At 34.9% G+C, this 24585-nt stretch overlaps 2 protein-coding genes across 2 annotated transcripts in view; one reads left to right on the top strand and one right to left on the bottom strand.

Annotated features, from left to right (window-relative positions):
* The window catches only part of LOC141397197 (uncharacterized), a 36625-nt gene extending 14910 nt beyond the window's left edge, over positions 1-21715 (bottom strand). The window contains exon 1 of the mRNA XM_073973255.1: positions 21381-21715. The gene's annotated coding sequence lies outside the window, so the exon portion shown is untranslated. The remainder of the gene's footprint in view (positions 1-21380) is intronic.
* Positions 1-24585, top strand: part of Vps50 (vacuolar protein sorting 50) — a 45548-nt gene that overhangs the window by 6757 nt on the left and 14206 nt on the right. The gene's annotated exons all lie outside the window — the stretch shown is intronic.

Here is a 24585-nt window from a genome sequence, read left to right as displayed (position 1 = left end):
TTTTTGAAATATCTAATGCCATGTTTATACCAATGCTTTAATTACGTTGTTGGCTCAAACAATTAAGTACACAAATTAACCCGTTCACACGACACTCTACATAATTCATAGCAACATGCCTCATATTTGCATACTTTTTGTTTACTGATTTTAAAGAAAATTACAACCAAAAGACGTGTAAAATTAATTGATATGAACTGAAAAATTATTGTCCTTCCTTTTCAATCATGTTTTCCATTTTTTTTTTAAATGCTGGTGTTTTCAATACATTTTTCAAATTTTCTACTTTAAAATTAATGAGAGAGACCTGCCAAAATAACTTTTTGGTATAAAGACTATCAGACAGGCATTTGATTTTAGTTTCTAGATTTGTACGCGAATTTGAAACAATGGACAAGAAATGTAACTGCTATGAAAGATAAGATAAAATTTACTATGCTTTGAATGTATACCAATCGTTGAACCGTTTAATTGTCATTCATGTTTTTCAGTTTTTCTAAAAATGTTTGTGTTTTTAATGCATTTTTCAATTTTATATTTTGCCTGTCATAATTAATTTATTTCGATAAATACTCTCATTTTTCAGAGTTGGGACATATTTTATCGTCGTTCGCAGAGTAATTAAAACTGAACAAAGTATACAAATGATTGTTCGCTCACACTATTTTGTGTGTAAAATTAAGTAATTAATTTGTAATTTGGGGTCGAACAACGAATACAGGGCGAATTACCGTCTGTCTGGACAAGGCATAAAGCGGGGTACATTTGTCAAATAATCGGTTGCTAGCTAGCGTGGCCGTTCAAAAATATTATGTGATTGTGGGACGTTTGGACAGTAATCGATAACCGCGAAAAATTGACTTTCAAAACTGACACAGTGTGCTGTACTTAATATTGGGAATATCGATAGTTTGCCAGCTCTACTTGAAGGGCACATAGTAGAGCTGGCAAACCATCGATATTCCCAACATTAGATATTTTCGATATAATATTTTAAAATATCGATTGCTATCGATATTATAGTAAGGTTGTCAACACCATTAATTTGGATATGAAAATGGCGGAAATGTAAATGCTTTTCTTGACATTTTGCAAAAGTAGTTCACAGAAATGTAAAGGAGAATAAAAAATTGATTTTATTTTATAAAAATATTAAAAAAAAAATCATTTTACTTTTTCGAAAAATGTGTACGTGTAACTACGGACTTACTTTCTCACACACACAAAACCAAAAAGGAGCGAAATTTCTATTTATTTCAATGAATTATAGGTTGGGGATTTTTGTTCCGATAATATCGATAGGCAAAACTATCTATCGATATTTAATTTTTAAAAAATAATTGATTTTATCGATAGTGCCATCGATTTTTTGCCAGCTCTAGCACATAGGCGCTTTCACACTTCGATTACCGGCTACACTAGAAAATAATCGATAACTTTACTTGAAATATTTCGGCCGAATGTCATCATGTCATGTTTTCGTGTTGTTTTTTTCCTTCTTATTAACGAGGAAATACTTGATCGAATCATAGGTATGACAGAATTAGACGCCTGGCACATAAAAACGCATAAACCATGCAAGTTTATAAAAATTGGCACCACTAAACAAAAGATCTCTCATCGTTTACCAGTAGTATACAACAAATGTGGCATCTCATTTCTCTCAATAGTTGTCAAATTTGACTGGTTTGTTGTCGATCCTCTGTTCCTCTTCCGCTCACCTTATTCATATTACTTAATTCTTATGTTTTCAATTGATAACAAACAACAGCAAAACGTTTTGTTTTTTGGAGCTGTGTTCATGCTTCTTTGTTGTTATTGATCGGGGTCTTAACTTGTGTAGAAAGAAACGGGTAGACATAACAATAAATTATAGCGGGGCAACCTACTTTTTTAAACATTTTTGGAGATAGTATAAAAACCAAAAAAGTGTGCCGCTCACAATGAAAGAAAATCAATTTATTCTCTAACCAACTAACTGCCAACACCGGCCCTAATCTTCTATGAAACGAAAATCAAAAAAGCTAATGAATGACCGGGGTGTGAAACATTGGTTGAGGTGTAAATATACAAAAATACCTGTTTAAAGCACAATGAGAAACAGACCAGTTGTCGACTGGCCCACCGCCATTTGGTTTCGGTTGCTTGAACAAGACCATCATTAAATTTTTTGGTGGAATTGGAAATCATTGCAATAAGAAATGAGGAAAGAAAAGAAACAGGCCGCGGAGAGCAAAAAGAAAAATACTTTCTTTTTTTGGTTAACAACCACGTACAAAATATTTCTTGAAACCAAAAAATTACTTTGATTTTACTTGTATATATACATATTTAAATGTGCGGATGTGAATGGTGTTTGTCCACATGTGTGAAGACTTGTGTGTGTAATGTGTTTATTATTATTGTTTTTTTTTTTCTTGGTCATTTCAAAAGCTCTGTCTTCCAATATGTATCGACAACAAAATGTGTTTGCTTGGTAACAAGTGTTTTACCACAATGACCTCCTCCTACTATTACTACCCGTCCGCGACCATTCATTTTTCGATCGTTCTCAATTATTTTAATGAAATGTCATATAGCAGCCTACCGTAGTTAAAATACCTTCATGGCCATCTGAACAGTGAACATAAAAACATTAAATGGAATTTACAAACTCGCATTGGCGTAGATTGTTACCATAAACGTGCAATGATTTTATTATTGTACTACCTGTTCACAAAATATGTACATAGTTCAGTGACAATAGATAACCCCTCGCATTCAATCCAATATATACTATTTAGGGGTAACCACATATTGTGGATCAATGACATGTAGGTATTCATGGGGTTTTTCCTTTAGCAGTCATTAGTAAAAAAGTCATACAATACTGCGTTTTGTTATATACTTCGTTTACGTTGCTGTTCTCTTTGTGCACGAATGAGGTAAACAGATGACAGTGGATTCACTCTCATTGAAAACTGTATCTTGTCAAATTACGACGTTCGTTCTAATCAACAGTTAAGAGTTGCCATGATTAATTTTTGGGGATAAGTTTAATGGGATTAGAAAAGTGGGTGGTAATAATAACTGTTTCTTTAAAAATATGTATGAGAAATAAAGAGTAATAATCAGTGTTATCAATATAACTATATAAAAACGTAAAAACTTGATTTTATCACAGTAAAGGACGCACATACCTAAATAGCGTTTTTCACCACAAAAGTAGAACTCATGTATTCTTATGAATACTACCGAAATACGTCGAGTGTAAAAAAGTCGAATGTTGATAATTTTCAACATTGACAGAACGTACGTACGTTGGATTATATGGCTAAAACTTTACCCAGCCAGAAAATAAAACCTTTCGATTCCGGCAAAAACAGTAGAGTGCGATTACAATTTGTCTAATATAGACTCAGATTTTGTATATATTTAAAATTTCATAACGTTAAGCATGGAGGAGAGGTCATGTTATGGTGTGAGGTGCTTGCTCGACCGCTTTGCTTGGATTACTCTGTATTATCGAAGATTGACAGGTTTATTATCAAACAAGTGAAAACGGCCTTAAGATCGGTCAGGCCGAAATTTTATACCCTACACAGTAAATTATACTGGAACCAGATTTAAGCCATTTCGGTTGGATTATGTGGCTAAGACCTTAAAAATACCCAAAATTGGAAGATTCCGTTCTATCAAAACGTGGACCTATTCCTACAAATGTTTTTTTCTCCCCAACGAAAAATTTATATTAATTTTTGTTTCTATATCGGTGGGATTGTGGTTAAAATTTTCAAAATACCCAAAACCGGGAGGTGTATGTGGGCTATATAAAAACGTAGATCTGCACCAACCAGGGTTTAAAAGCCTGCATCTAAAAACATTAGCATTAGCTGTACACTTCAACTGCTACACAATATTCACACACACGGCTAAATAAGCAACCGAACGCATATTTATTTTTGTACATTTTTGCTTATTTCGTTTCTACGCCTAATCTTTTTTTGTTAGGCATAATCGACAACCACGCTACATATTTAGCAGTCGGCTGACCATTCGTCGCAGCGAATTAGCCACAGAGGGTGTTTTTAGTGATTAGGGTTGCCAACGCAGTAATAAAATATGAATATATTGTCATTTTCCGCAAAACTCTGTTATTTTCGCATATTTTGCATTTTCTTATAGTAGTTAGTTCTTATAGTCTGTTATCTGTCGTTCCACGCTTATAAAGTTTCATTTGGCCTATGTAATTCCATTCATGTGACCTAAAACGCAAACAATTCGATTTTTATACCCTACACCACACAGTGGTAAGGAGTATTATGTCTATGTGCATTTGTATGTAACATACAAAAGGAAACGAAATAGACCCATAGTTCCTTTTGGGGATATACATATAATCACTTTCTGAGTCGATTTATGCATGTCCGTCCGTATGTCCATGTATTTTTGTTCGCAACGTACAGGTCGCTTTTTTTTGTCCGATTCAGCTGAAAATTGGGGGCTACAACTTTTTTAGTCATAGGAAGAACGCTATTGCTTTTGGTGAAAATCGGTTCAGATTTGGATATAGCTCCCATATATATTTTCGCCCGATTTCACGTATTTGCTGCACCAAACACGCTATATACGTCCAATTTTGAAGCAATTTTGAATCTGTGACTGAATTCGGTCTAGAAATAAATGTGCCAAATTATATCGAAATCGGTTCAGATTTGGATATAGCTCCCATATATATGTTCGCCCGATTTCACGAATTTGCTGCAACAAACACGCTATATACGTCCGATTTTTATGAAATTTGGAATTTTTGACTGAATTCGGTTTAGAAATAAGTGCGCTAAATTATATAGAAATCGGTTCAGATTTGGATGTAGCTCCCATATATATTTTCGGCCGATTTCACGTATTTTCTGTACCAAACATGCTATAATAATTGTTCCACAAACATCCCAGGCGGGACAGGGGAGACTTCTCTCATATCAATGAGTGCACCCCGATTCATATTAGCTCAATGATATGGGACCTACTGTTTATCGCCGAGTCCGAACGGCGTGTCTAAGACACCACTTGTAGAGAAGTTGTACAAGGCTGAAATACTCAGGAAATGTCGCCAACATTACTGAGGGGTATTTTGCCACCGTTGAAAAGTGTTTGATGTTGACTGGCCGGGGAATCGAACCCACGACCTTTAGCGTGCAAGGCGGGTGTGCATACCATTGCACCACGGTGGCACCCAAACATGCTATATATTTCCGATTTCGATGAAATTTGAAATGCGTGACTGAATTCAGTCTAGAAATAAATATGCCAAATTATATCGAAATCGGTTCAGATTTGGATATAGCTCCCATATATATTTTCGGCCGATTTCGCGTATTTGCTGCTCGAAACACGCTATATAAGTCCGATTTCAATGATATTTGGAATGTGTGACGGAAATAAGTGTGCCAAATTATATCAAAATCGGTTAAGATCTGGATATAGCTCCGATTTATATTTTACATATTCACAGTGGTGTAGGGTATCATATAGTCGGCCCCGCCCGACTTTGATCCTTTCCTTACTGTTTTTTTTTTTTTAAATTTTTGATTTTGTACGAAAAATTTACCCGATGATTATACATGCATATAAATGGGATTCTACCCGGTATTTACCCAAAACATGGGCAAATACCCGATAAATTTCTTTTTTGAGTTTTTATTTGGGTAAATAAAATTTTATTTTGAAATCAAAATTTTGTTTTTCTGTCAGACAGAAAATCAAAAAGAATGCCAGAAAAGCAGTTTAACCACGTGGACTAAACTCTTCATATGTCAAATCGGTCGTTGGAGTTGCTTGTGCGAAAAAGTAAACGAATAATTATGCACTGGAATCGTGGGTTAATCCATCTGATATATCATAAAGTTTGGATCTAGATCAAGCATTTACGTTTTGCATGGAGAACTGCAAGATACCGCTCTAAAAGTTACTTGCATGTGTAATCAGTGGGTAAAAACAATTTCCCCTTTAAAAAATTGGTTTACGTTGTAAGATAACCCTTCTATCTTACAATGTAAAACTATTTTACGGCAACCCTGGTTAGTAATCATTATTGGTTATCAAAACGAAGGGGAGCAACCACAGCAAACAAGAATATTGATAAACAACCTGCAATCGCAGAAACCAACCACCTCCTCCTTTTTATTTTGTTGATTGAAATGATACAATTTTATTTGCAAACAAAAAAGAAAACAATAAATGAGTTACTACGTTGTTGTTATTGTACAGATTAAAACACGTTTTCAAAGCAAAAAAAAAAACTTGATGGATGAGAGCGCATGCTCCATTTGGCTCCCCACTCAGAGAGGAAATAACAATTTCAACGATGTCAGCAAAATGTACATTGTAGTATAAACAAAACACCATATTATTAATGTTTTTGGGTTAGTTCTTATTTTTCTGTAGACGAATGTTATACTTGTCTATTCGAAGGTTATTTTGCAATGTGCAAGTGTTTTGTATACACAACACAATCAACCCCCCTCTCGCTGTAGTAAGTGAGCCCACTCCCCCCACACACTCGCATTAAAACAACTTTCAGTTTGTTGTGGTGGATTTTTCTTCGTTTATTATTTTTCTTCTTTTGCACATAATCCTCTTTTATATTTTGTTGTTTGTATAATATTTATTGTATATTATCCATCTACTATTTACTGTGTTCACTGTTGTGACAGGTTTTGGTATTGCTTTTATTTACTCTTCCACGACTTGTTGTTTGATTCGGTCGGTGGTGGTGTGGCGGTGTTCGGTCTTTATTGTCGTCGTTGTTTTGTTTTTGCGATGTCTGGTCTCTGCTTATTATTTTATTGCTTGTTGTCGTTGCGTCGTTGTCAAAGTTGTGTACTCAATTGTGTGCTTTTGTGTGTAGTGCTTGGTTGGCTTTTCATTTTGATTTGAATAATTTAGAGTACAGATTCTACAAAATATAAGTTTTTCGACTGTTCTTTTTTTGCAATAATAAATGTTAATTTTAATTTCATGTGTTGTGGTGTAGTTATCGTAAATCGACTCACCCAATGAAGGAGGATTAAGTGACAATTAGTTATTTCAAGTGGAAGAAGAAAATTTAGCAATTCACAACGACAAATATTATTTCTTCGCATAAAGTACCTAACAAAACACTAAATTATGTTATGTCCAATTTGGAAATGTAGAATGTAGAGAGCACGAGTAGTGTTCTTAAAACCCAAAGGATTTATTAAATCCGCTTACAGTTACGTAAATGGGCTATAATGTACGTTTAGATCGATTTCAAATGTCAATGTAGTATACGTCAAAAAAATCTCGTTATAAATCCACCGTATTTTATTTAATGTATATATACGCTATGGACTTGACATTTAAAATCGGGTGGATTTCGTCAATCTAAACAAGAGATGAACATGGAGAGAGTATTACTGTATGCTCGTTTATTGTTGTTGTAGCAGCATACAAACCTACGTAGAAGCATAAGTTTGACTCTGGGTTGGCAGCCCCTGGCCGAAACACTATGGTTTCGGGTCAATCCGGTACGATAGAACCCGCTGCCGTGGGATTGGTATGCTCGTTTATGGTGAGACTTAATTTAAATTAAAGGCCTGCGCATGGCTGATCTAAAGTTTAGATTCTAAACGTACTATATAAGCTTGCCTACTTGAAAGTAGATAACATAAAAAAATGTTAAATATGTCTGTGTTTCTATAAAAGAGGATGTGAGAGGCTTTCTTATAGATTCTAATCATGCAAAAGCAAGCAAAAGGTAAATAAAGTTGACACTTGTAATTCTTCCCTTGAGTTGTTTTTTTATCCAAAAAGTGTATAAATTGCATTAAACATTTTACAATTTCTTGGTAAACGGAAGTAAACATTTAAATTTTTTATTTGAAATACATGCTCTCTCTTGCACACTCTCGCCAAATTATTGCTCCATTTCACGTAATTTACTTATTTTTTTCAAGCAAAAATTTAGTTTTTTTGAAATGCATGTAGTAAACGATGTTAAGCCGAAACCCCAACAAGCCAACCAACAAGATGCATTGAACCAACAACAACAATGATATGTCATTGACAACAAAAACATATACAACAAACAAACATGCATAACACGGTGTTATTATACGCAATAAGTAAAAGCACGGACATATATACATAAATGAAGTTCGTTAAAGCCAGCCTAGACATAAATGGCGAAACAAAACAAAAGTAAATACGACGCATAAATTTGCGGCGACGACGACGTTCGTATTATGTGTTCATGCCTTGCTACAATATAATATGAATGGGGAATACGCGATACAACAAAAAAGTAAAATTTGCTTAAATGTTTGTTGGTTTTTCTTGGACGTTATTTGTGTTGCTATTTGTAGTCGTCGTTTCAACTTTTGTATATATGTACACGAAACGCAACGGATACGACTACATACTACGAACTAGATGGCCACAACAAAGTTTGGCGTTATCCAAAGAAAACAAAACAGAAAACCAGCAAAAAGAGAACGTTGAAAAACAAAAACACTGTCAAGGTAAGGCAGGCGCACACACCAACCACTTGGGTTCGTACTGCATTGAGAGAAATTCTGGGTTTTCTGTTAAAAACAAAGAGCATAAGAAGAGCTTTAACGAACGCAGAGTCCACAAAACACAAACCCTAGCAGGGTTGTCAGATTTTTTCTACCTAAATCGCCAAATCAAGTGTCGAAAATCGCCAAACCGAAGATTCTTCAGTTTATGTTAAAGGTTACACTGCAATTTGGTTTTATGTTATATTAAGTTTGTTTTTATCGTTTGTAACGCAATGACAAAAACAATTGCGATCGCAAATACAGTTTGTCAAGTAATTGTTTTCGAACCAAGAAAACTAACATTTTTCTGTATTAATTAATGAAAAAATTACTGATTATTGTGATAAAAATGTCGGTTTTTTGCAAAAATTAGTTGGACGACTTATTTAAGACAAGATAGGATGTATAACTAAAAAATTAACCCACGTAGTCCAACAAAAAATAACGAAAAGCGATAACTACATGTAATACAAGTTGTCAAATAAATGTTTTCGAAATGTAATGGAGGTTCCCATATACCCCACATTTTCGGTAAATACTTGAAAATTAGGACAATTTATGAATTTTATTTTTAACAGGGAGTAACTACTAACAAGTATCAACAATATTAGTCATCGAATATCCATACTAGGAGGGTTACCATATGGACCAGGTCATATTACATGTAAACAGAGTCCTGTAGGTTTCAAACCGGGAATATTTGAATACTAAGACGTTTTATGAGTTTCTTTAGTTCACTAGGACGGATTGTCATCAACTAAAATAAATATTACCTTCAGAATAATTAAATCAGGAGGGTTGCCAGATGTACGAAAAAGGTACTAGGTTATATAAACAGAAAATGAGACCACCTGAATACATAACCAGGGCTTAAGATTTGTTTATTTAACTCAAATGGAATTAATGGAAGAAACAATTCTCTAAAACAAATCAAAATATGACATAAAAGTACAAATATCGCTTAGAAATACATATGCAAGATATTGTCAGTCTATACTGATTTTATAATAGACATCCGATGTCCACTGTTTAGAGCCAAGTTCAGAGGAATTCTCTAAGTTTTTTGGCTTCCATGGTATAATTGAAGCATTATTTTGCCGCCAGCATTATTTTTCCCTTAAAAAATATGCTGAGTAGTATTGCAGAGTACACGAAATGAGTCCAATAGGTCGTAGTAGGCATTTCTGAAAATTTTCGAAATCTGTACCCCATACATTTCTAAGCAATATTAGTCTATTACTGCGTTATTTCCGATAGTTTCGTGAAATGTTATTACCTCCTAATTAATATTTGCAGGCAAATGAAGTTCGAAGATAGGCTATATCGTCCTACGTTTTGTATTGGATTTATATATATATATATAAGTACCGCCCGATTTTAGGTATTTTGAACTTTTCGCTACATATTCTTACCGAATTAGCTACAATTTGGCCTGATTTGAAGTTGTTTAGCTAAATTTTCTGACCGAATTAGCTATAATTTGTCATTTGACCACTGTGAACCCTTAATGCCAGATTATAGCTAACTTGGTCAAAAAATTAAATCGGGCGGTACTGTCATATCCCAGCAAAATGTTCGATGCCAAAGATGACATTCAATCATGGGTGCAAGTGATCTAGCATGTCATCTTTTTAGCATCTTCATCGATGAATTTTATATGAGCGTGGACCCCAAAAGATGACGTTCTTTTCTGGATCCTAAGCATGTCATTTTAACCAATGCGTTGACATGTCATTTCCACCAATGCTTTGGCATGTCATTTCCACCAATGATTTGACATGTCATTTTCACCAATGCTTTGACACGTCATTTTCACCCATGCTTTGACATGTCATTTTAACCAATGCTTTGGCATGTCATTTTCACCAAACCCTTGGCATGAAATTTTCATGTCTTGTTTGGAAAATGGAAATGCTGTATTGAAATATGGTTTTCATGAAAAACAAAACTCTTTATTAATTCAAACGAATTCATGAAATAACTACAATGAATTTATCAGTTTATTTTTTCAAAAGTTTACATCCAAAATTGCAATGTAATCACCACTGCTGCAACGCAAAAGATTACTTTCTCCGTTCTCCGCAACTGATATTCTTTCATTTTACAAAAGGTTTTTGCAATTATCTTCCCATCACCAGTTCAGATTTCAACATGGACTCCAAATGCACTCCTTTAAGTATTTTTATTTCGTAAATTACTTTTATTTTATAATTTTGTTATTTTATAACAACATTTTGGTAATTTATACTCTTTTGTTTAGTGACGGAAATATGTAGGGATTTACAACCCGGCTTGCTTTAGGGATCTCTAAGAACAAAATGTAACGAACGGGGAGGAGAGACTTTTTATGGAAAATACCATTTATGCTTAATTAATTTATTTTTAGTTGTTTCTTTCCAAAAGTAGTTTCTTCTTTATTTTCAGATTCTTGTTCCTTTTCGTTTCGTTTCAAATTCCAAGAAGCGAGATTTGATTGATTTCATTCTATGTCAGATTTAGAACAGACAAGGGAACTTTTAAAATAGCAATGTGTGCAGTCCGATTCTATTTTTAGCTCGATGGTTGGGACTTCATATAATACCAATTGTTTAGAAGTTTTAGTTGTTTGATATGCAGGAAATGTTAGACAACATCACGACGACAGTTCTAACAACTTTGGTATGTTCCAGAAACTGCAAGAATCTACTTATTTTTACTACGATAACAATTTTTCCTTTATGTTATCGGAAAAAATAGTAAAAATTAGTAGATTTTTGCAGTACTGGAACATACCAAAATGAAAATAAACAGGTGTGTAATAAAAACACAAACATCATCTCTATTGGAGCGATGGAATGGGTACAAATGCTGATGAAAAGATCGGATCTTTCACGACTTCCTTTGCATTGGTTCAAATCCTAATGAAAAGATCGGATCTTTCACGACTTCCTTTGAACCAATGCAAAAGATGACATGAAATCACGTCATCGCAAAGAACCCATTCCGTCAAATTTTGCTGGGTATAAATAGTTCATTGTGGTTACATATTGTGCGCACCAGCCAGCTAGACAGTAAGGGAGACAGATGAACGGACAGGGCTAAATCGACTCCAAATTGTCTGAAAGTAATTTCGTCCAAATATACTTGGGGTCTAAAACCATTATTCCGATGAGGCCGAGTGTATAAAATAGTTGGCGAAGCGACAAAATGCTGCAACATTTTTATGAAAAATCCAATTGGACAACTGAACTAAAAAATTCTCTGTCATGATAGATACAATTTGTAGCATCGGAGGAAATTGTGGTTCTCTACACAAAACCCATTATATCTTAGGCAGTAGGCCCGTTATCTAGAAGACACATTATTGCAATTTGCATCAGGGGAAATGTCAGTAGTTATTTTTCCATATGTAAGCAACTTTGCGGAATTAAAATATGCACTCCAGGAATTAAAATATGGTCCAAAAATAACATTTGTATATTTTTCATACAAAAGCAATGGTCTATGTCACCCGCTAAATAATATCAGATCATCATGCAAAATTATAGGCATTTTCTTCAACCTAGACACTTACCTCCAGCAAAATTTCGCGACTATTCAGCTGTAATTGCGACCTCTAGCGTGTTTATGATAACACTACAAACAAAAAACTGGATATATTAGATTGTAACTCTGTTATCTGATCACATACACCAACACAACTGGCATCAATTGAAAGGTCAAGCGTTCCTCTTCCAATGGTAGCTTACTTGTCCGGAATGTATCTTCCAGGAATAAAGATATAAGCTGCATATTAAAAATTTTCCCAATTTTCACACAAAAGTTGTGGCCCATTAAACCCTCTAAATATTATCTGATCGCCATCTCAAATTGCAAGCTTCTTCTCTGTCATATACTCTTATCTTATATAAAATTTCGCGTTGATCGGACTATTACACTGTGCAACACTGGAAATGCAAACAACTTCTAATGGACATTTTCTGAAAGTACATATTGAGACTACAAAAACCTTAATTGGGTTTTGTGTTCTTAGATCGGATTTAGATTTTATGGCCTCATCTAAACCGACCTAAAATGAGCCTTTTTTCCAGTGATCGGACCTTTATCTCCGAAACTAATAAGAATTTTGCTTTGCAGTCAATATTGTAGCCCTAAAGTAGTGGAACTTATGTGTCAAACAGATGAACTAGGAAAAGCTGCATCTAGCGCATCAAACTCGTTAAAATATAGAAAAGTTAACATAATTTCTGAAATGCTGGTCAGTTACAACTAAAATGTTGGAAATTGAAACAAGTAGCCATTCTAAAAATTTTCCAAATAATGTGACCATCAACTCTTCAGAACATTCTGAATCTCTAAAATTGTTCTTTCACGTTGTTTAAGGAGTATTTCATAACATTCCTTTTACAAAACTTATTTCAAACAATGTTCACACAGGCTGTTTATTCTCATGTTGGGGATTTCAATGAATTATTGAAATATTTACCAAATTGTTGTTGAAAAATTAAACAAGGCGATAGAGGCATTTTACAACAATATAATGTTCTGAAGAGTTGTTTATTACATTCCAGAGTATATTTTCTCAGCAGGTAATATTAAGAAGAATTTAACATTTTGGGAGATACGCTGCGAAATATACACAAGTTATAGAATTTGTATATATATTATAAAAGTTGAGGCAGTAAATGCCATTTTTCGAGTTCACTATTCCTCCAAATATTTTCTTCTTGCTCTTATCTACAAGTTTGCTGCAGATGCCAATACAAGATTTGTATGGGTTTCACAGATACAGCCCCGATTTGTTTTAAAAATTCTATCTTTTACCATATTTAGATGAGGCCATAAAAACCGAACCCGATCTAAGAAAACAAAACCCAAATATGGTTTTTGCCTATTGGTCCTCTACTTTCATAAAATTCTGGACAGAAGTTGTTTGCACGCGATTGGCTCAAAAATGTTGCACAGTGTTATTGCAACCAACAGAGCCGCTAGAAAATTGAATAAATATTATGTTTTTGGTCCATTTCACCCGCTAAATATTCCCGATCATCACCAATAAGAATAGGGATCTATTCTGGCCTGAATCCGACTTCCATACAAAATTTCGTGACGATCGGTCCATAATTGCGGCATGGAGCGTGTTTACAATTTATTATGGACAGGCGGAAGGACAAACATCTCAAAATCGCTTTATCTTGTCGAGATATGAAGATTGGTATACCACATTGGGGGTCTCCGACGAATATTTCGCAGTGTTACATGAATTTTTCCCAAAACAATCTTATAATACCCTTTCCACATAGTGGTGTAGGGTATAAAAAGCTTGAAGTGGAAAATTTAAAGTGAATGGCCATTTTATACAAAGACATAAATACAACAAGATAAGACATTTTGTTTGCTATCATTCTTCAGTGAATGGCTTTTGAATTTAACATAATGTTATATCACCATATGGTGATATAACATTTTTTTCTTTTATACATTTTTACGTATTTAACCGAATTTACCGATCCAATTGACATAGAATTATTCTTGAATAGATCCTTGAATTCATAAATTTCGTTTCTGATACCATTACATGAAATGTTCCTCCTTGGTTGCGATTTTGAATTAACTGCAACCTGTTAAGGGTAATGTTTCTATACAAAGTTTCGTAAACATTTTTTTGTTGCATGCATTTTGTCAAGTCTTAGTTGTATTTACGTCTTTGTTTTATATACAAAAAAGGACAAAAATATGTATATACATAGAAAATGAAGAGTTGCCTATACTATAAATATTATGGCAATATTAGTTTCGTAGTAAGGGGGAATTTGCAATACCTAGCAGTTTTGGGGGAAAAGAAAAGGAACATGAAGACCTTTTTTGACTATCCACAAAGATAGTCACCCTTTCAAAGATCCCAACATGAAGATTTTATTTATCAACGGACAAAAATTTATGTTTTGTGTAAAATATACAAAAAATGTCTAAAATATGAACATTTCTATCATACGTCCTGTACCTTCTTCCATCTTGGAACCGTCTGTATAGAAGAATGCCACACCGTCAAGAAAAAGATCAACATCAATATCTTCAAATCTCAAGACTGGTGATATATAGCCGCCAAATTTTCTCGAGTGCCCACTTTAAAGTCTGCTCCTAATCCCCTTAGTATACATCCAAGCCCATAGGTTATACGCGCCAAAGATTCGGTTCATGCAGACTAAGAGCACTACAAGAGAGATGAGAATACTGTAAGGGGTGTGCAGTTTTTGGTGTAGAGTGACTAGGTTTCTAGGTCTTTTAGGGATGTAAGTGCTTTTCATCCATTCCACAAGATTTGCGGTGAGGCAAATTGGTGCATCGACGTCGTTAGAGCATCTGGTCCAGGTGCTTTATAAGGGTTGAATGTATTGTTACGGAATTAGATTTAACTAATGTCCGTGTAGACGTTGTTTTATTCCCCGATACGATTTGTACCAAATAAAACAGGGTTCGTTTTAGATTACGTTTCTACAATGCTTTATTTACTTTATTACACTTCTTCGTAACCGACTTTAATTACTAAGCACGCAGCTTGTCTCTAGTTAGCACGCAGCTATTCTTTTATCGATCTGTTCAGTTCAACGCTCAAAACACAACTACTCCTCCATTGCCATTTCCCCGGTAATTTATATCCCAAAGTCTCCCTGTTCGAGAAATATCTAGAGCATATGGCAACACCTCGAATCTGTGCAGCGAACACACAGACACACATTCGCACTAAGCGAACAACCATACTCACATACATACATGGGGAAATACAATTGGACGACAAGCACAGTAATGACGTAACAACAACAAACAAGTGCAAAGAAATAAAGAGGAGACAAACTAAACAATAATTACATGACTATGGCAAAGCAAACAAAAGAACAATAACAAAAGGTAATGTAACGACTAGAATGATGAAGAGAGTTCTACATGGTAGTTGTTGTTGCTTAAATAAAGTAACTGCGTAATAAAAACTTTACGTTACAATTCAAATTTTTAAATTAACGGAAATTAAACTAAACTAACTTAAACCTATCAGTTACATTCGTAACATTGCCTCCCGCTTAAGCCTGTTCGTCCCGAATAGGCACAGTTCCCTCTCGGTGGTATGGGCATTGGTAACACTGCCTCCCGCTTAAGCCTGTTCCTCTTGACTAGACACAGTTCTCGTTCCGTAGTGGTGCCCTCTACGCCATCTGCTTTGGACTTTCGCTCTTCTGGACGACGTTGCTTTCTCTCCAGGAATCGCGACGTTATACCTTCTTTCTTCGTGGTCACCTTCCTAAGTGCCACCTGCTCTTCATCGGACTTTTCCTTCCTTGCTGTACGGCCGCTTTTCGATGGACATTTCCTTGACGTACATCTTCGCTTTTTCCCCCTCGTTACGGGATTTTTCCACTTTCCTACGGGCCATTTATCGGCGGCTTCCACCTTCAGCGTACGGACATCGACAGCGATCTCGCCGGATTCTGCCTTTGGGCGATGTTTGTTTTTCTCGTTGTAGCCCACATTTATCGGTATTTCCACATTGGACCATGTCATCACACGGTGCTTTATGTCCAGGTTGATATCGAAGGCAATCATGAAGTCTACACCAAGTATAACTTCGTCCACAATATCGGCCACTACAAAATCGAAATTTACAGATTTTCTACCCATGCTCAGCCTTTGGTAGGCCTTTCCATGCACCGTTGTAGTCTCGCCTGTGGCCGTCCGCAATTTGACTCCATTTAACGGCAATACCTTCCCTTTCACCAAATCCGGTCTAATAATGGACTTTGTTGCACCGGTGTCCAATGTCAAGGTACGCAATACACCATTGATAAAGCCTTTAACCGTTAAGTTGTGATTCTCCTGCTGGACTATGGCTATAGAGATAGTGGGACCATCGTTTTCATCCCCTGCCAGCGGCGCCTCGTGATTGACGGAATTCACTTCATTTGATTCACCTGATGTCTCTCTTTCCAGATTCTTGGCCACCGGTTGGTCGTCGCTTTTTGAAGGCGGTGAGGTGGATCTGGGCCTTGGTCGTTGTAATATGCATTCTCGTGCAATGTGTCCAGCTTTACGACAGTTGTAGCAAGTCTTTCTCGTTTTTTCAGTCCCTCGTTTCACACGCATTAGTGCATCCTTTAGCGGATCGACAACGGTCTGGGAATTGTTGTCCTCAACTTCCAGCCTCCTCACGTTGTAAGCTTTAGGTTTCACCAGCATCCTCGCGGTTTCTTGGGCCAGGGCAAATGACACGGTTTCTGCAAACGTTCCTATCGGTGCCGCATACGTCGCAAATTTTATCTCTGGATCGCGAATACCACTTGCAAATGTCTCAATCTTTATGCGGTCCACCAATGGATGTGTCTCTCCTGGATATGCCAACTGCGCCAACCGCTCTATATCAGCCGCAAAGTCTTGTAAAGTCTCATTTGGCTTCTGGACTCTTCCCCTCAGTTCCATTCGGTAAATCTCTTGCTTGTGTTCACTACCGTACTTGCGTTCAAGAGCAGCCATTATATCTCCATAGTTGTTCCTAGAAGCGGCGGGAATACTCTGTAATACGTCAGCAGCATCACCTTTCAATGCCATCAGGAGTGATACCGCCTTGTCGTTGTCGTTCCAAGAATCTCTAGCAGCCACTGTCTCGAACTGTAATTTGAACACATTGAAAGAGGTAGAGCCGTCGAACACTGGAGGCTTAATTTTTAACGTGTTATGGATAGCTCTCACTGGGCCGCCTTTGATTTCCAGTTCCGACATTTTCTTCTCAAGGTTCACAAATTTCTCATCATGGGCCAGAACTTTCTCGTCAACAGACAAAATCTTTTTATCCAACTCTTTCATTTGTACCTCCACGTTTTCTACTCTCTTTTCAATCACCATCGTGATGTTCTCGAGTTTCTCGTTAATATTTCTAGAGTTCTCTTCTAACTTTTCCTCCAATTTCCTGGAATATTCTTCCCTCTTTCTGGAATTTTCTTCGTTCATTCGACAATTTTCTGCTTTCATTTCCATCATAAGTCTGGAATTTTCTTCCATTTTAGCATCTAATTTCTCCATCATTTTACTGGAATTTTCTTCAACCATTCTGCAATTTTCTGCTTTCATTTCCATCATAAGTCTAGAAGTTTCTTCATTCTTTCTAGACATCTCTTCTAACATCTTACAGTTGTCAGATTTCATTTCCGCCATAAGTCTGGAAGTTTCTTCATTTTTCTTATTCATTTCCAGCATCATCATAGCCAGCATTGATTTCAAATCGTCACCCCTGGCAGCTACCGACGAAACTTCCTGAACGCTGGATTCGCCCTTTGCCGATAACTCGACTTCCTCCTTACCGTCGAACTCATATTCATCGATGTTCATTCCACGGCGCTCGAACTCTTCCAACAAGCGTTTTTATAGTTCGGCCTTGTTGCCAGTAGAACACAACTCCAACTTACTTAGCTCCTTCTTCAAGTCTTCCACTCGTAGATCCTTAAACTTCATTGTAGGATGATCGTAATCTCACTGCTGACACCAATTGTTACGGAATTAGATTTAACTAATGTCCGTGTAGACGTTGTTTTATTCCCCGATACGATTTGTACCAAATAAAACAGGGTTCGTTTTAGATTACGTTTCTACAATGCTTTATTTACTTTATTACACTTCTTCGTAACCGACTTTAATTACTAAGCACGCAGCTTGTCTCTAGTTAGCACGCAGCTATTCTTTTATCGATCTGTTCAGTTCAACGCTCAAAACACAACTACTCCTCCATTGCCATTTCCCCGGTAATTTATATCCCAAAGTCTCCCTGTTCGAGAAATATCTAGAGCATATGGCAACACCTCGAATCTGTGCAGCGAACACACAGACACACATTCGCACTAAGCGAACAACCATACTCACATACATACATGGGGAAATACAATTGGACGACAAGCACAGTAATGACGTAACAACAACAAACAAGTGCAAAGAAATAAAGAGGTGACAAACTAAACAATAATTACATGACTATGGCAAAGCAAACAAAAGAACAATAACAAAAGGTAATGTAACGACTAGAATGATGAAGAGAGTTCTACATGGTAGTTGTTGTTGCTTAAATAAAGTAACTGCGTAATAAAAACTTTACGTTACAATTCAAATTTTTAAATTAACGGAAATTAAACTAAACTAACTTAAACCTATCAGTTACATTCGTAACAGTATTGACAGTCCATTTTATCTTGTTTCTGCTCACCACCATTTCAATGAGATCCATATCCACATCTGCTTGGATTTGGAAGTTGTCACGAATGTACAAACGTCCTCCCAGTCAGGAAAATGTGTTCCTGCTAGAAAGCTTAGAATCTCAAGAACAGAGTCTGTCCATGTACAATCTGGTTGCTTATTCCACCTAATGGATTTTAGACTCTTGGAGAGTATTCTTTGAAACATAGATGCCTCGTGATTCCTTCTAACGACTTTGAAACAAACGGTTCTTCTACAGACCCATTCTGAAAGAAATGGTGCTTCTATAGATCCATTCTAAAGAAAGGGTGCTTTTATAGACACATTCTGAAAAAAGGACGCTTCTATACACACTTTATATAAGAAAGGGTGCATCCATAGACCCTTTATGGAAGAAAGGGTGCTTCTGTAAACCCTTTGTAAAAGAAAATGTGCTTTTATAGACCCTTTCTGAATGAAAATGTACTTTTATAGACCCTTTCTGAATGAAAATGTACTTTTATAGATCCTTTCTAAAAGAAAAAGTATTATTGATTTTTAAACTCCTCTATCGGAACAAAAAAATTATTTTCGTTTAATCAGACCAAAGAATTTTACAACATTTTTCTTAGTCCAACCGATGTGATTTCTAGTAATCTGTATTATTTTTTGCATATCTTTATACCCTACACCACTACGTGGTGTACGATTAAAATGCCAACTTTCAGACACTTTGAGCTCTAATGTGGTCACCAAAGAGTTTTTTTCGATTTGTTGATGTGTCAAAATTAATATCTAAGTCATTTTTTGTTTGTAAAGATGTAAAAGGATCTTTTTTACTCATCGAATAACACGTCTTCTTATTACGGGAGTAACATTTAGGTTTCTGCCACGAGTTTCTTTTTTGGAGTCCACTAAACTGCATCCTCCTCCATTGTTTTGAAAATTCCAACCTATGTAGTTTTTCTATACGAATTTCCTTCTTTATTTGCAAAAAAACGTAACAAATATCGTTAGATTTAACATTTAATGAAAAGAAATTAATTCATTTTAAACTTTTACATACAGGAAGTAGTCACAAAAAAAATATTTTATTTTCACTAAATCGAAAAACTGTCATTATTTTTCACAGCAGGAATCGCGAGCTCAACGCTTAAACTCAACTTGATCCGAGATCTCTTACCAGGGTAAGTTAGGGGCATCGGGCACGTCAGCTGATAGTTTGGCAATCCTGCGTACCTATCCCAGCCTTTTATCCGAATTCTATGAGATTTTTTTTTTGGGAGAAAACTTAAAATTTTTTATGAAAATTATATTCTTGAGACTTTTTAAGCATTTTTTTAAAAAATAACTTTTTTCTCTAAAACGTATAGTTTTGCTGCAATCGGGCCTTCTTTTAAAAGTGCCAAAAACTTTGGGGGGTGATATTGGTGTATTCTTACATGCCAATCCCTTGGTTTTTTGGTTGATAAAATACTCTTACTATATTCCTAACAAATCCCTGACTTTATATGATTCTAACATTTATAATTAAATTTTTATCGCATATTTAAATTTTTCATCAAAAGTCGAAAATTACACAAAAAGTCGATTTTTTGAATAGCTTGAGTTTTAGGCCAATTGCGTGGAAATAGGTAGGTGAAATGAAGCGTTATAAGCGTGAAATGACAGATAACAGACAATACTATAACAAAATGCAAAAAAAAAAAAAACACAAAAATATTCGAAAAAGCCAGAGTTTTACGTCAATTTTTGCAACCTTTTTTTGTGGCGTTTAAACGACCAGTGGCTTTGTCTGGGTTAAAAAAAACTAATTTTTATACTATCCCTCCAAGTTTTTCTTAATATAAAACAAATGGCAGCCCTTGTTCATAAAAATAGAAAAGAAACCGCGAAAGAGACCGAATACGTTGTTTCGGTTATGTATTTGTAATAACAAATCTCTCCCTGCTACCATATGATTTTTTATATATAACAAGAGAAACAACGAAGAGAGAGAAGAGAACGAGAATAGCGGGAGATGCAAGTTCTCATAACAGGAATTGAAAATGTGGCAAAAAATAACAATACAAAACCACCGAAAGTGAGCGCAAAATGAAATCCAAACAAAAATATAAGAAACGAAAGCAAAATGTCAAAAAGACTACACACACTCGACGCCATATAATTGGAGGTGTTGTGCGTATACAATTAAATATTTACTTTGAGGTATATAACCACCAATCATTTAAACGACGACGAATTTGAGATACACAATGAAAGAAAAATAAGTTTTTTTCGTATTCTTGTTGACTTGTAATTTTCTTCTTCTTTGTGGTGAGTTGGGAATGGGAATGCTATGTAAAAAGTAGCGTTGTTGTTAGCTTTGTTGGAGAGCAAGTTTTCTTTTTATTTTGAAAGCGGAATGAGGGAACGAAATGTACCGAACTACAGCAATTACAAATGCAACAACGAAAAACTGCATATACAGAAATCAGTTTGCACCAAACAAGAAATACCTCCTATTTTGACTTTTTCCTTCCACTTTTCCGAAAAGTAAAATAAATAAATAAGAACTTTCTAAAATCAATCACTTCTTTATATGTTTCTCTTGAAGTAAAATTCTCACCATTAATTGTTATTTTAACTAACCTTTTTAACTTCGATGACTTGATAACGTTTGCTGTTTTAGAAAATATCACTACACAATTTTATTGTAATATTTTTTTGTTGATTTCACTTTTATATTGCATTATTTTTTCGACTTGTTATCTTTTGTTTACTTTATTCTCATTATAATAAATAAATGCCAATTTTTTTATAAAAAAACATGAAGTTTCTTTGTTTTATTCACAATTGACCAAAACACTTCTTTTTTAACGACTTTATTTTATTTCTCGTACACACAACATTTAGCGCGATTCCCTATGTACGGTTCTCACGAATGAGTTCTCATCTGTTCATTTTTGTTTCCTCCAAAAGGATCTATAGATCGAAATGTTACTGGGGTGCAGATGGATCTATAGATCGAAACGATATTGATTTTCTAAAGTCGATAACTTAACTAATCGACGAGATTTTCATTTGTTTTGACGTATACGCAATCGATATGAAGGCCGCTGCACATTCGGAGCGTTGAGCGTTGCGTTACAACAACCACATGAAAACTTAAAGAACAAACTTGGCATCACTTAAGGCCCCCACTCATTTATCAGTCTGTGCCGTCAGTCCGATGAACCCTTTCTGTATGTGTGACTGACAAGTGTGTAGCACAAACCAAGGTACATTTATAGAAGTTAGAAGTGACAATCAGCTGTATTCTTACTTTTTTTGTAAATTTAGTTTTCAAAATGTAATAGGGTCTACTCATGAAATTTGAAACTTCGAAATTTGCTACCATAAAATACTGCCTTTCTTCCTAAACATGTAGTAAAAATGACCTACGACAGTTCGGAATGTTTTATATTTACATTGTCATTCAAATTTGTTCTATTTTGGAGGATTTTCAAAATGTATTTATGTTTTTCCTGAGAACATTTTTGGAACGACCCTATTATTCAATATTTTCTTTGACAATTAATTTTCAATACCAACCATGGCACAATTACCCAGGTAGTGGCATCGTAAAATTTTGAATATGTAATGTCAAAACTTTCTTTATGTTGTTGGGGAAATTACAACAAAAATAATTTTTTTATAAAGGGATTTGACTTTTCATATTCGATCAGCTGGTGTGATACCACTACCTGGTAGTTCTGCCATGATACCAACAATGTTGTTTTTGTAAATTTGTTAGTTGTTGTAACTCATGCACATACCTTCTATAAATTTACCTTGGCACAAACCATCAGTCAGGTCTAAAAATCTTGAATTTCTACTCCAAAAAAGAATGAATTCTACTTTTTTTGTGTTTCAACACCAACATTATTTTCTGTTTTTCAAAATTATTTATTGACAATTTGAAAATAAACACAATTCACCCAGACTGATGGGGGTTCATTTTGAAATCAAAACAATTTTGATTTTCATCAGTCTTGGAAAACTCACACATACATTCTCAAAATTTCAAAAATTTACACATACTACCATAAATGCTGGCAGTCAGACTGACTAATGAGTGGGGGCCTTTACACATTTTTCATGTGGTTGTAGTTCTCAACGAGCAACGCGTCACAAAACGGACCGTATGTGTGCATACCTTCATATGTATGTATGTACAAATGTCAGTAAGTATTAAATATCCATTTAAATTTTTTAATTGATATAAAAAAAATGTTTAAAATGTTGTTTTTTTCGGTCAAATAGCAATGTCCCGGGCCACACTAGAGTAATTTCACTGAAATTTTAACATGAAATTATGCGTCTCTAGATCGACGTCCATAGTAGAGTAAAATCATAAAATTGCTGTAGTGGGGAATTCGATTTAAGAACACCTAATTTCATGAAATTTTTTAATGAAATTCACGCTAGTGTGTACCGGGACAATGTTGGTTTTAAAAACACACACCTGTAATTCATACATTCTGCATTACTGTCTATTTGGAAGTAGATGTCTATTATATTGTCTGTTCCAGAACTGCAAGAAGCTACTAATTTTTACTATTTTCTTCGATAACATAAAGGAAAAATTGTTATCGTAGTAAAAAATAGTAGCTTCTTGCAGGTTCTGGAACAGAGCAATACTTTCCAAAATAATAGCTTCGTTCCCGTACTTTTTAATAGCAAAATTTGTTCTCACACACAAGTTTTTTGAAATAGTTCGGGAACGGAAAAATAGAAAATACCTCAAAAAACTGGAACAAATGTAAAAATCGGCGTATCAGCCAATCAGACGCATATAACCATGTTACTATTTTTTACTCGCCCAAATTTGTCGTGTAAAAAGTTTTTAAAGAGAGCGCCATTTTTGTTTAAAGAGAAGTGAACATTTTAAATTTTTTTGTGTACGGGAACGCTTTTTCTGGTAAAATGCTTAAAAGTGGTAAAGCTTGTAAAAACTTTTTAGTTCTGGAACAAAGCTAATGTATTTTTTATTTCTTTCCATTTATTTTTCGATCTAGCGATCATTTGGTCGTTCATTTTTCGATCTACAGATCTCTGCACACACATCAAACAAACTGTGTACACACGCTGCGACTTTTGATGCATTCATCACCATTTTTTAGCGGTGTTGCAAAAAATAGTAGTGATGGAGGGAATGAAAATGTACGAAATGTATGAAATGTAAAATTTCATGACTCATAATTTAGTTCATTAATACCATTTAGTATGTTACAGTTATTTAATGTACATCATGGATTTAAAATAATGTAATAAAAATAAAAGGACTAATATGCTGTTTATATTAGAGCTTTTTGCAGGGTTAACCTTCTTTATCAGGATTTGTTTGAAATATAAGCAATGGAATTGACATTTAAAAGCCAGTCGGTTTGTTAAATCCGGTTATATATAAACGGGGTATAAACTTCCTCTTTTATTTGATAAGTATGTTGTTAGTAGTTTATAGCCTTCATAGTTGAAACTGAATTGCTTGTGTTCCAAATGTGTTTCTAAAACATCAAAATGCGAATTGCAAAAAAAAAAATTAATTTTTTGAACCCATTATTTAATATTGATGCCGTACAATTTGTTGCCCAACATTTCGTAAAAATATTTCAATAATTATTACCTGTATCTCGTAGAATGGAATAACCCAAAAGTTGGAAAATTCATTTTTACCTAACAACGTTTTTTCAAAAAACATGGTTGTTATTTACATTTGTCGAGAAATATTAACAAATATTGTACCTGTTTCAATAATTTTGATTTATATTTTTATCTACATTTATATCTACATGCATTCAAAAATCATAACATG

This window comes from Musca autumnalis, unplaced genomic scaffold (genome assembly GCF_047663935.1).
Source record: "Musca autumnalis isolate F117 unplaced genomic scaffold, ASM4766393v1 scaffold_3, whole genome shotgun sequence".
In the NCBI taxonomy this organism is placed as follows: Eukaryota; Metazoa; Arthropoda; class Insecta; order Diptera; family Muscidae; genus Musca; species Musca autumnalis.
This window is presented reverse-complemented; position numbering and strand designations above follow the sequence as displayed.